The 12,458-nt window shown below is 43.9% G+C and overlaps 1 long non-coding RNA gene across 7 annotated transcripts in view; it reads left to right on the top strand.

Annotated features, from left to right (window-relative positions):
* Positions 1-266: 266 nt before the first annotated feature.
* LOC146833200 (uncharacterized) overlaps positions 267-12,458 on the top strand; it is an 85,293-nt gene continuing 73,101 nt past the window's right edge. For 6 of the 7 annotated variants that reach the window (XR_014960538.1, XR_014960539.1, XR_014960537.1 and 3 more), the window contains exons 1-3: positions 267-390; positions 485-570; positions 649-725. This is a non-coding gene — a long non-coding RNA (uncharacterized LOC146833200). Of the gene's footprint in view, positions 391-484; positions 571-648; positions 726-1,060; positions 1,708-12,458 lie in introns of those variants that run through there. The other variant, XR_014960535.1, reaches the window with a different exon arrangement.

Genomic DNA, 12,458 nt, shown 5'->3' with positions numbered 1-12,458 from the left:
AGGTTCCCTGTTCACACCGTAGTCCTTTTTCAGTTACCACAATAGGTCGTGCTCCGCGCGGCTTGTTCTTTATACACCTAGTTCGTTTGCTCACATTTTCAGTTTCATCAGTCGTTTTTTCATTTCTAACTTTATTTAATACATTCCAGGCTCCCACTTCACTTCAGTGCGCGTTTCGATGTACACACTACAGTCCTCTCTTCATTTCTACCACGTCCGTCCGGACGTGCTCGCGTAACACGTCCATTTAATCACCTGGTTCGTCAGTTTCCGTCACTCGTTTTTTCGGAGGTTCCCAGCCTGCGCAGCCTGCCGCTTGTTCGTGTCCTTCGCCTTTTTGAAGGTTTTCAGCCCGTGTTGCCTTCTCATTGAGCTCCACACGTTCCAGTGGTAAGTCACTAGCCTCCTCTTAGTATACATTTCGAGCCACCTGCAGCAGCACGGTTCCATGCAACATTCCGTTTTCATTTTTTCCACCTTACAGTTAGCCAGAGCAGTTTTACACCTTTGAGTACGGCCATTGACCCAGCTCCACCACAGTTCAGCGGCACTTCATTACATCATATAGCTGTAAGTTGTCTTCAGTTTTGGTTACCATTAAGTCCATTTTTCCATGATCTGGTTCTCAGATTCTTTCTTTCCACACAGCGTCCTGCAGCCACTGTTCTTCACCTGCTGCGTTTTCTGTCTACCCCGCATTGTGCATCATCGTCTTTAGAAAACCTGTAAGAATTCGATGTTTGTTTTTTCACCTAGCTCTACCTCACGGGTGACTCCTTTAAAACGTTTTTCACAACAAATTCACTTCGGTAACTTTGGGGCACTTTGCATATACTGTTTAGTTTGATAAACACTGCGGACTGGCTCGTTTTTTCTTCAAACTTGTCAGTACTTTTTGTTTTCTCACGATATTTCAAGTGAATTGCTGTTGTCTGATCTAGACCAGTTTCTAATTCCCTGTGCCTTGATACGCTGCATCTTGCTATTGTTTTAATATAAGAATTTCTAATCTACTTGCACAGCAATGGCTTTCAACGTTGTTTTCTTTCATTTTCTACAGCTGCCCCTGAAGAAGGGATGTGAATCATCCCGAAATGCATTGGGCTTGTTATCTTTTTAGAACTGACGATGAAGTTCACTGCCTTTGTGCAGTTTGTCATTGACTGTATCATCATGCTTCATTTTCTTTACTGTTCGCAGATTGATGCCATGTTTAATTGAACTGTTACTGTGTTTTCATTTCACCAATACAGTCATTTTGCTACAAACTCAGTGTTGATTGTTCACTAGATTGCTGTTTTAACAAGTTTAAACCCACGTTGATTTTGCATAGCTGCTAAAGAATACTGCAACTGTTTCTTTCTCTCGCAGTGCACTCAGTACACTGGTGTCTGTTCACCAGCAGTTTGCCGTTTCGACAGTACCCCATACCCCCGCCGCATATGTCACTGCTGCTGTAACTTTAGCCTGATAAATTTGTTTTATTTGCAATAATGGCCTATTGCCCAGTTTTTTAGCAATGAACTTTACTGCCGACAGGGTTCTTTCCATTACCCCCCTGCATCCTTGCACTAGTTTTGTCCATGCCAAATCCTTATCAATAAGAACCCCCAAGTACGGGAAGGAATCCACCACCTCAATCCTCTCATTCTCCACATGGAGGTACGGTGTTCTCTCTCTTTTCCTTGCCCCCACTATCATAGCAAAGGATTTGGTACGGTTCACCCTCAAATCAAGTGAGTCCATAAACGATACATACGAAGATATGAGGTGCTGAAGGTCGGACCCAGTCCTGGCCATCAACACCGCATCATCTGCGTATGCCAAGATAGGTAGAGGTTGTGAGTTCAATACTGTAACATTTGTAGACTTGATAAGGGCTGTTCCTACTCCATTTGTATAAATGGAGAAGAGAAATGGCGCAAGAACACAGCCCTGCCTAAGTCCTCTGGCGATTTTGAATGGGCGTGTACAGCCTCAATTTTTTGTGTAACGTACCGAGGCCATAGCGTCGGAATACATCTGTCTAATAAAATTGAAAATTAATTGGTCGACTTCGATCTCCCTCATGATAGTCCACAGCTTTTAATGGGTCACCCAGTCGAACGCTGCCGACAAGTCCATGAAAGCCATGTACATCTTCCCCTCCTTCATCCTAGTGTATTTTTCTATTATAAGTGACAGGTTTAGACACTGGTCTACAGTGCCCCTTCCCTGCTGGAAACCATATTGGGCCTGCATTAGAATATTCTTATCTGTGGGCCAATTCTCTAGCTTAGAGAGGAGGAGCCGTCCCATTAGCTTCGCTGTCGTGTCCAGCAGGGAAATTGGCCTGTAGTTTTTTGGGTCAGACCTGTCCCCTTTTTTAAATATAGGGACTATAACACCAACAGACCAAGATTGAGGGGGGCCAGCTCGAATTATGCTGTTCATCACATTCGTCAATAACGGTGCCCATAGGTCTGGTATTCCCTGAAAGAGATCTATTGGTACACCGTGGGGGGTCAAAAATAGAAAAATTGGGGTGGATGAAATGGGCGGAACTCATTTCGCTACAGTGTCAATCTGCCTCCTGCCTGGTCACTTGATGAAGACAATGAGATAACTGAGTGCAACCATTCCTTTTCATATCCAATCACGTCATCTTTGGCCAGGGCCTCCAAAGCACAATATTGCCAGTCTCTCAATTCATAACTCTCATAACTGCTAATCGAACTGTAACAGTCACCGACTAGTTATATTACCACTATTTATGCTAATGTAATAGTTCTACCATCAAAAGTAGACGAGTTAGCTCTAAATAATCAAAGCACAGAATGTGGGGGCTCCTCTATTGTTGATAAATTATAGTATTTTCCGGATCTTCTCCAGAAGCCTGTAGATGCTATCAAATCATTCAGCCCGCAAGAGAACAATACTCACAACACAAAGCTCTCTTGGTCACTTGAGAACAAACTCGAAATAATGCCACTCAATGTCGACCTCATTAATAACTCTTCAAGAGATAAACAAATCCAACCTAGGTGAATCACAAAGAAGACCAAGACAAATCCTGATTTCTCCAACTCAGTTGGAGGAATAAGAAAAAATGTAAAGTACACAATTAAATGTAGTTACATCCAATGTTAAGAAGCCCTCTAGATACAGCCCACTTCAATTGAGCAATTCAGAATGTTAGGTGTAATGATGAAATAACTATAACAATGTTAGTTCTGTTCAACACGAGTGATGCTCTAGGGAAAACATATTGCATCTTCTAAACAGTGCAACTGTAAACCTCTACTATCCAAACCCTTTCCTACTGTCACTGCTTCCTTAACAACTCTGGAGTGTGCGAACGCACCCACTGCTGGCCAGACCTAAACAAACTCCATGGTTATGTCACACAGCATTGGCGGTTTTACGAGAGCTCTCAAAACATAGTGCTAATCTTGCCATGGTCCCACCCCTCCCTCGTTAAATGGTGGTACAGAGCAAAATAAATATACAGTTTTGTAAGATACACAAAATTAAATTCTGTCACAGCAAAGGTGTTAATGCCTCTACCACTTGCCTCCCTTGACCTGGAGATAGTAGTTCACAGACAAGAGTAGTCCCACAACACACACCCAGTTGCAATCTTGTAAGCTTGGTCTTCCCTGGCTATTGCCTGTGCTGGGTCTAGTCTCTGCCTCACCTGGGTATGTCACTGTCTACCCTTGACAGTCTGCGTGTGTGCCCTGTCTTGCTCCTCATCCTTTTCTTTCTGTTTGTTTGATCGCTCCAAACATGAGTATGTATATATGTGTTTTAGTATTTCAAGGAGAAAATGTAGTTCGCTAGCAATGGAGCACTGTACAGAGTCCAAACCGCAATGGGGATTCTTGGGGGAGGAAAAAGAGGGGGGAGTTGGAGCTAGTGCAAGTAGTGAGAAGTAATTCTATCTGAGGAAGTGCTCCTTGAAGCCACTGTTAAGTTTCTTCCTGAATTCTATGAGTTTGTGATGCTGTGATGCCAGAGAAGAGGTTGTTCTGCATACTAGGGGAGTATATTGAGAAGGCTTGTTTTCTTCTTCCAGTGCTTACTCCCTAATCTGGTGATGTTGGAGCTCCTCTTCTGGTGTTGATCCCAGATATTGTTAGTTTGATAGGCAGGAAGGTGTCTTGATGCAGAGTCTTGTCATTGATGCAGTTGTTGTGAAGATGATCCGAGCTTGCAAGGATAGCCAGTATGGATACTTTAGCATTAGGGTGATGAGGGGAAACCCCTTTTAGGGGTCCAAGGGTGATATCTGGGATCCTGTTGAGCAGGGTGTTTACTCGTTCTTGGTGAGAGAGGACTAGGTCTTGAATTGTTGTTCTGAAGTCGTCTCCTCTGAGAAAAGAAAAGGTTTCACTTTTTTCAGGAGAGAGAGAGATAGACCCTGACAGGTTTGTTCTTGACAATGTGTTCTTTGAGTGAGAGTTCTAGTCCAAAGTGAATCTGAGGGATTTGGCATGTACCGTCAGTGAGCCATTACTGAATCAGGGAATGTTTCCATTCTTGGCAAACAGGAGGGAATTCGGACTTTTTGGGGTTTAGTCGTTTGTTGACATTTAGGTGTTGATGCGTTTGAAACAGACTTTGAAAAAGCTAGAAAAGCAGACCTTTGAGGTTCACTTTCGCTTGCTTCAAGATTTATTACTATGATTGGCCCCAGAGTATAGAAACTATGATAAGCAAATCATATTTTACTCCAACTTTCTTGACTGTATTGCGTCTAATTAAATTTCATATTTCTAATCACATGTAAGTAATCATGAAACGGTGCGTCCATTTTCCATTTTAAAAAGTAATGAAGGTGGAACCTAAAAGACCTGTACAGGTGCATTCCCAAACCTTTACACATACATTGGATTTTAACTGCTTCACTGGGGTGGATGAACCATTCACGTCCAGCTCAGTGCATTCTTAGTATGGACGGCGTGAATGATTCATCTACCATGGTGCTCCAGAAAATCCTTCTGGTGTTTACACTAGAAGATTTTCTTTATTGAAATGAAAGTCATAATGGGAGGTATGGCTTTCCTTGTTTATTGAAATAGTTTTTTTTTTGTTCTGATGTGTTGAGCGCACAGTATGCTGACTTTACGGTAAACAAACTGAACATTCACTTTGACTGATGCTCGGGAAGAGGGGAGGTGGAAGAACTTCCCCTGTCAGTCTGTGTGGGAGAGGTACTGCTGAAAGGGGGACAAAGTCCCTTTTCTAGCGTTACCTCCTCCCAATGGATCCTTGTTTGGGCAGTGCACCAGGGCTGCAACCCCCAGGGAGTGATCCATCAACCAGACATTAGCATTACATTTGGGGGAGTTTTACACCCAGTCATCCCACCTTTGGGGGCAACGGTAGAAAGCCCACTAGTCCCCAGGGATTTATTGACCAAAGAATCGGTGGGGAGATCCCACCATGGCATTAGCTCATGCCACTCGGATAAAAAGTAATACTGTCTTTTTATGTTGTTTTAATGCCCCCTATCTGTCTCCCTTACCCCGATGGTTAGTGAGGGAAGCTCACTAGACACCAGTCAAAAATGGTTAAAAAAGAAGGGGTAGAGGGTGAAATGCCCAGGCATCAGGCGGTCCCCCCAGCCTGGTACAGACCCAATAGTCTTTCTGGCCCCCAGGGGCCTTTTGCTGGATTTCTCCGCAATCTGAAAGCAAAAAGCTCACTGGATGCCAAGGAGATATATATTTTTTAAATAATGGGATGGGAGCCAGCTGTTCTGGCATCAGGCCCCCCCCCCCAAAGTCCCAATAGTCTTTCTGCCCAGTTTGGCCTAGAGCATTCCCATCCTCATGTTAAAAAAGGAAAGTTGAATTCTTCTGGGTGTAGTTTTGACATATGGGCTGGCAGTTTCCTTTCAATTACCAGGGTGAATAGCTGCACTGTTTGGGCTCTGGGTCAGCTGGTAAGTATGGAACTGAAAGGATAGACATATAAGCGCGTAATTCAGGAAGTTAGGTACCTTTTTTTCCACCTCATCCACAGGTTGGTCCAAACTGCTTGTACTAGACTTAAATCTATGCACATTCCAGAAAATAGAATACAATGAGGTCATTGCCCGATAAAACTACATAGCCAGAGAAAAGAAGACATTATACACCATACACCTTCCCTTTTTACAATACAGAAAAGAAACATTACAGCATGTCTCAGCCAAGGCGAAACAAACACATACTAAAACCACAAGAGAAGAAAGCTACATGAATTCTTCGAGATGCATAGGTCTCCTGTAGTCTCTCTTGGGTTTGACACATTCTTACGACCCAGCACCTTCAAGCCTTATATCTTCTTGCCAGACACAACTCTATCACAGCTTCCTCAATCATCTCCCACTGCCAGAGACTGCCTCTTATTGACGAGCTTCTGTGCAGTCACTCTATTTAGGTTCCAAATACTTCCATCCATACTCCTAATGGCATTCTTAAAAAGTATCACTATTTGTCTAAGTTCTGAAAATTGAGAATATGGTCACAAGCCAACAGGTGGATAAATGTGCACTTACTCACCCACCTCTAATTTCATATCTTTGACTATATGCCTGACATCAAAGGCTTTTTCCCTTTTCCTGTATTCATTCACACTCACGTCTCCTCAACTCATCTTCCACTGCTGCCTCCACCCATCCTTTGTTCTACTCCCTCCATCCCTCCTAGAACCAGCCTATAATTTGGTTTCCTCACATTGAGCAACTCAAAGGAAGTATGTCCCATAGTGGCATATGGTGACAATCAATACACCACAATACGATTCCGCACCTCGTTCCTTCAGTCCATTTATGATGCCGTAGACAATTGCAAACTTTCTTTGTTTTATTCAGTCTCTCTGACATCCAATTGGTTTCAGGATGTTAGAGAGTCAACTTCTGACACAACAACAACAAACCCAGAAACCACTCCACCTCCAAAAGTAGCTCGCTGGAAAACAAAACTACTATAAAAAACAAGGAGGGTGTGGAGCTCTCACTCCTTAATATTCCCACAATGTGCCAAGTAATATGTTACTAGGGCCCAAGGCAGCTTTCTACACACCATAGGATCTGTCAAGAGTCCTCTGATGACAGACCCTAATCTTCTCTCAACCTACAGATCTATCTCTGGCCACAAGAAATCGAACAGCTCCAGCCTTTGTCTCAGTTATCCCCATATGACACTCACGAGCCAAGTCTGTGGCCCTCTAATGCAAATCTCTGGGCGTAACCAGTTTATGATCCTGTAAAGCTGGAATGTCATGGACTGAAAGTTCATCTTTGACCACCCAGAATGTCTGCACTCTTCTTCCAGTCCATATTTTTATCCAGGCAACACCCTTTGCTATACACATAGCAAGAACTCAACTTACTGTCCTGACAAACTTCACTTCTCCTATCCTCTTCAGGTGTGATACCCTCTGCCATCACACACTGCTTGTTCCAATCAGGGCTCATCTTGAACACACCCATCACCTTCCTTCTTCTCACTCACCAATCTAGAAAGGCCATCGGCAGCCCTTTCACTAACACCAGGAATAAACTCCACTGCAAATATGTAGTTCTTGAACTTTAACACCTATTTCGTTGTATTTGCAGAACCAATATCTAACCTTTTCCTAATGAAAATATCCATCAGAAGCTTATGATGATTTGTCCATACTGAAAAGTTATTACACCTAAGAATGGAGCAGAAACATTTACTAGCGCAATTAACCCCTAGGCCCTCTTTCTCAATTACCGAATACTCCACCTTTGTGTCTCCAAGATACTTGAAGGCTCACGCTCTAGTTTATCTCATTTCCATCATGCAGATGTATTAGTACCACTCCCAAACCTTTGTACATAGCTTCAGTGATGACCATTGTGCACCTGTGTAGTACAAAAGCCTACGTATTAGGCACTACCATTCAGTTCAACCTTCACTCTCAAATTCTTCCATGCATTCTTGGTTCCACTTGAACTCTACTCCTTTCCTGCACAAATGCCTAATTTCTTTGATCCTGTCCACCAAATTGGGTAGAATCCATCTATAAAGTGCCACCATCCCAAGAAAAAAAAATATGGGTCTTATTACCCATAGTCGTTTTGATGGTCCGATCACTTACACACTGCGGGACCGCCTGCCGTATTATAACTATGGCAGTCAGACTGCCACTGAGCAGCTGTTACCACTGCGGATCAAGGATCCTGTGGCGATCCGGCAGCAGTTTGAGGCCAAAATATTCTGGCGGTGCCGCAGCGGCACAGCAGAGCATATTTTGAGTTGCATCTCCACTGCCCTTTTCATGGCGGTTTCACCGCTACTAAAATGGAGGGGGGGAGGCAACAAAGGGGGCCCTACAAGGCTCCCTCTGGCCCCTGTGCACGGGGGTGCCTGCAGAGGAGTAGGTACATGTTGTGCTGTCCTGTAGTTTTGCACCCCCTGTTCATGCACGGGAAGGAACGCATGACATGGTGCATTCCTTACCGTGCTGGGACGTGCACTGGCCGTCCTGTGGCAGTGCTGTTTAAGGCTCACAATGAGCCTTTAAATAGCACCACTATGAGACCTGCACGCCACTCATCCACCAGACCACAAAATTACTTGTAATCTGGCAGTCAGGTGGCAGAGACCCTAGGCGGTGCGGGGGTACGGCGGTGATGTGCCACCCGCTCCTGCACCTCCAAAAGTCATAATCAGGCTCTAAATCTTCTTCGCTATTGTGGTCATTCAAATCACATAAAGGATTCACTAAAGTTTTCTTAGTCTCTCGTCACACTGTGATGTAAGTATGAGAGCTCCTCCTTCAAAACAAACATTTCCCATTGTTCAAGGTTAAACTAGAAGTCCTGAATTCTCCAGTACTCTTTCCACCCTCTTGATCTCTTCCCAGGTAGAACTGAAGACTAGAACCTCATCCTGGTAACACCAAACCCCATCCATTTACCCCACTTACCGTCTAATACTGAAGTGGCCAAGACTACACCAAACGACATCCTAAGAAATTGATAGGCACCTATGGACATGATTAATTTGATGGTAAGCAGACGCAAGATCCAAGGTGGTGAAGCATCTTGTGCCCACTAGACTTTTCATCTTCTTGATGATGTATGATAAAGGGTGTTTGTCCATAATGATTTTCCTGTTGAGGGCTTGCAGGTCAATGCCGAGATGTTTTACCCCACTAGCCTTCTTGTCCATGACCACTGAGGCCAACAACTATGTGTCTTCCAAAAGGTAATCACCCCAGTAGCCTCCAGTTTCCCCAGTTTCTCACATATTGCATCCTACATATTCAAGGCATCCTTCATATTCTTGCCACCACTGATGTGCCCCTGAACTGAGCTTTATACGATCAGTATACCTGTTCACAAAACCCAGATGCTCTATGAACACTTCTGGGAACATCAAATCGATTGTTCGGTATATCCTTCCTCACTTTCAGCAACACTTCGTTACATATGTGCTTTACAGCCACACTTTCAGAAGTTCTCTCTTCACTCCTGCAACTTTTCTGGAAGCGCCCCTTACACCTACACCTGTTACATGTTGCCACTACTGTCGGGCAGCCATTCCAATTGGACATGTGTCTGGCTTGACCACACTTGTAGGAATGTTATTTGAAAGGTGCCCTAGCCTGGACACCCACTGCACCCTCATAAGCTCTTATATACATTAAAGTATATTCTGTTCTTACTTAGGAGTTATGAGAGCCTCTTCCAGGGGTGGCTAATCTTTCAACCTCAGTTCCTCCCGGACTTTGTGACGTTTATAATTCAACAAGAACCGTTCTTATCCGTTCTTCCATCAAAGCTCCAAACTAGCAATTTTTCCATGGGTTCATCACTTATCTGAACCTTTTGGCTGAAGTAATATCTCTCCAGGATGGCACTAACCCTAGGCACACACTGCAGGCCAAGTTTCTTAAAGGCCACCTCATACATATTTATGCCTTGTTCATCAACCTGGGGCAAATCCGGCAGAATCTCCAGTACTTCCTGCCTCACAGCACCCAGTGAATGCAGGACTCAAGCTAGCTTTCTCTCAGGGCCACACATTCTGGCATATCTCAGGAAAACCTTCTTCCCTTTGAGCCATTTGATGGAAGGCTATCCCGAGGGCAAAAAGTAAAACTGGGGCAGAGCGACATTTTTCATGGTAGTTACACAGTTCCTCTAAAATGCTACCCCAAAGAACCTTACTTTTGTTTCAGCATTGAGCAAGCCCCAACCCTTTGGCGACTTGATATTCTGAACAACATACAAACATGCACACACAGCCAGCAAAACTTTCACATGAGATGCTGACTGCATTGCCAACACCCTGTCAGAGTTGGCAGCACACTAAGATAACTTCTTTGAGCTTAGTCACAGTACCAGTCAAAAAGGTCTTCCCATGTTCCCTTATTCTTCCTCCAAAATGTCTTGTGAGGTGCTGTGAAAGTTGCCCTTGATCAGGATAAACCACTGTGTACACAGTGATGATCCTATTAATTTGTGGTAATATCCCTGTGTCTATGCCCATTTAACCACACACCACTTTGTCTAGTGAGCGAACAGGAAGGAAGAATTTGAAGTGAGGGAACAAATACATCTTTAATCCTCAGCTTGTAATACCCACACCAGCACCAAGAGCGGACGAGATTTCAAAGTGACCGGTGCAATGGGACTCTTACATCATAAATGGAAAGCTGTTCTAGAGTGAAAACACCACTTAAGCAGCAGAGCACATCAAATAGCTCCACAGAAAAAAGCAGAAAACCAAGATGGTACCAACACTGACATGCAAGCGCACCTTCAGTTGACTTTGTCGGAGATTGGCCATGGTAATGCGATATCCTTATCTTAAGAGAGTGGGACTTGCTCCACCAATTACACTTTTTACCTCTGAATTGGATGCACAGCATTCTAGTGATGTTAATAAGCAAGTGCTCCACCAACACAGCAATGATGTCACCACAACCATATGCTCCATGAACACTTGAACACTGCGGCGAAGCCATGCAGATCAGTAATCGAGGGACCCCAGGAGTCTATCTCTTCGTCCACATAGAGGCCCAGCCGTTGCTACACACCAAACAGGCTTAAGCAGATGACAGACCTCAGGAAAACCACAGACAAACTCAACTCCTTTGCATTGGAACTCCAGAGGAGGTCTTCCCACAGTATGTCAGTGACAGTTCCACAACTAGGTCAGACACAGCTCTCAGTTCTGTGTTTATATGGATGACATCAAATTCCATCCACCGTTACCAGCAAAAGAATTTCCACATACATCGGTAAGTCAGGTTGGAAGGTACCTTTATACCTCAATAGCCATAGTTTGGTCCTAACTGCAGCTAATCAACTTGAATGCCCTCTACATTCCAGAACATAGAGTACGCTGAGGTCAGAGCCTGATGCAACTACATATCCAGAACTGGAAACACATTGAACACTACAGGAACTCTAAGAACACTTGACATTTCTGAAACCTAGAGACCCAGGTAAGGCCAGAGTTGTGTCACTTGAATAGATCCAGCTATGTTTTCTTACCAAGAAAGTCATGCAAACCTCAAACTTTGTCTAAAATCATACATTTTCTGCACATTTCTGTGAGGAAAATTCCAGACTGTACTGGGTACCACAAAAGTCCTATCAGCCAGCTTGCCCACACTTCTGATAAACACGGTAATGCACTTGTGTAGGTAGGTATATAGTTTTAAAAAATGGCTGGGTTTAGAGTATTTCCCTAGATGATGACCGAGCCCAGGCCAAAATACATCTGCAACTTACATCGCCAAAATGGGTTGAATTTGCTGGCAAATATTTGGAGTCTCCACATTGTGTATGAGGTTTGATCTGTCGTGAGTGCTAGTCCCAGCCTCACAAGTGGGGTACCATTTGTATCAGGAGAAGAGTGGGAACTCTAGATGGTGTGTATTTTGTGGATCCTTGCAGATTCCAGATACTTTTCTCATAGAAAAGTGAGGAAAATATGTGATGTTAGGTAAATGGCTCAAATACTGCTACTACCCACATTGCCAAAATGGGTCAAATATGATCACAAAAATGTAATGCCTCCACTTTGTTTTTTGGGGCCTAGCCTGTTGCAGAAACTTCGTTAACCCCACAGATTCTGGAACTTTCCCTCACAGAAAAGTGAGGAAAATGTCTGCTTCTATCTAAACAAAACGACGTTAGTAAGGCATTCTGAGTGAGAAAACATAGTGGTGTCCATGCTGTTCACACCACCTTAGACTCCCCTGGGTTGCATTGTAAAGCCTTCTTGTCACAAGTGAAAAGACCAGTGTATGAAAGTGGCTCTGTATATACGGTTCCCAAATAGGTACAGTGTGCACAGAGTCCACAGTCCCCAGAGGTTTGGCAGAGGCTAAAGTTAGATATAACCTTACTCTCTAAAGTGGTAGCTTGGTCGAGCAGTAAGGCAGTATCAGAGGACAGTGCAAAGCATTTGTTGTACACATTCAGTCAGTAAATGGTCTAA

This window comes from Triturus cristatus, chromosome 4_2 (assembly GCF_964204655.1).
Source record: "Triturus cristatus chromosome 4_2, aTriCri1.1, whole genome shotgun sequence".
Lineage (NCBI taxonomy): Eukaryota > Metazoa > Chordata > Amphibia > Caudata > Salamandridae > Triturus > Triturus cristatus.
The sequence above is the reverse complement of the archived record's forward strand: the minus strand, read 5'-3'. Positions and strand labels throughout refer to the sequence as shown.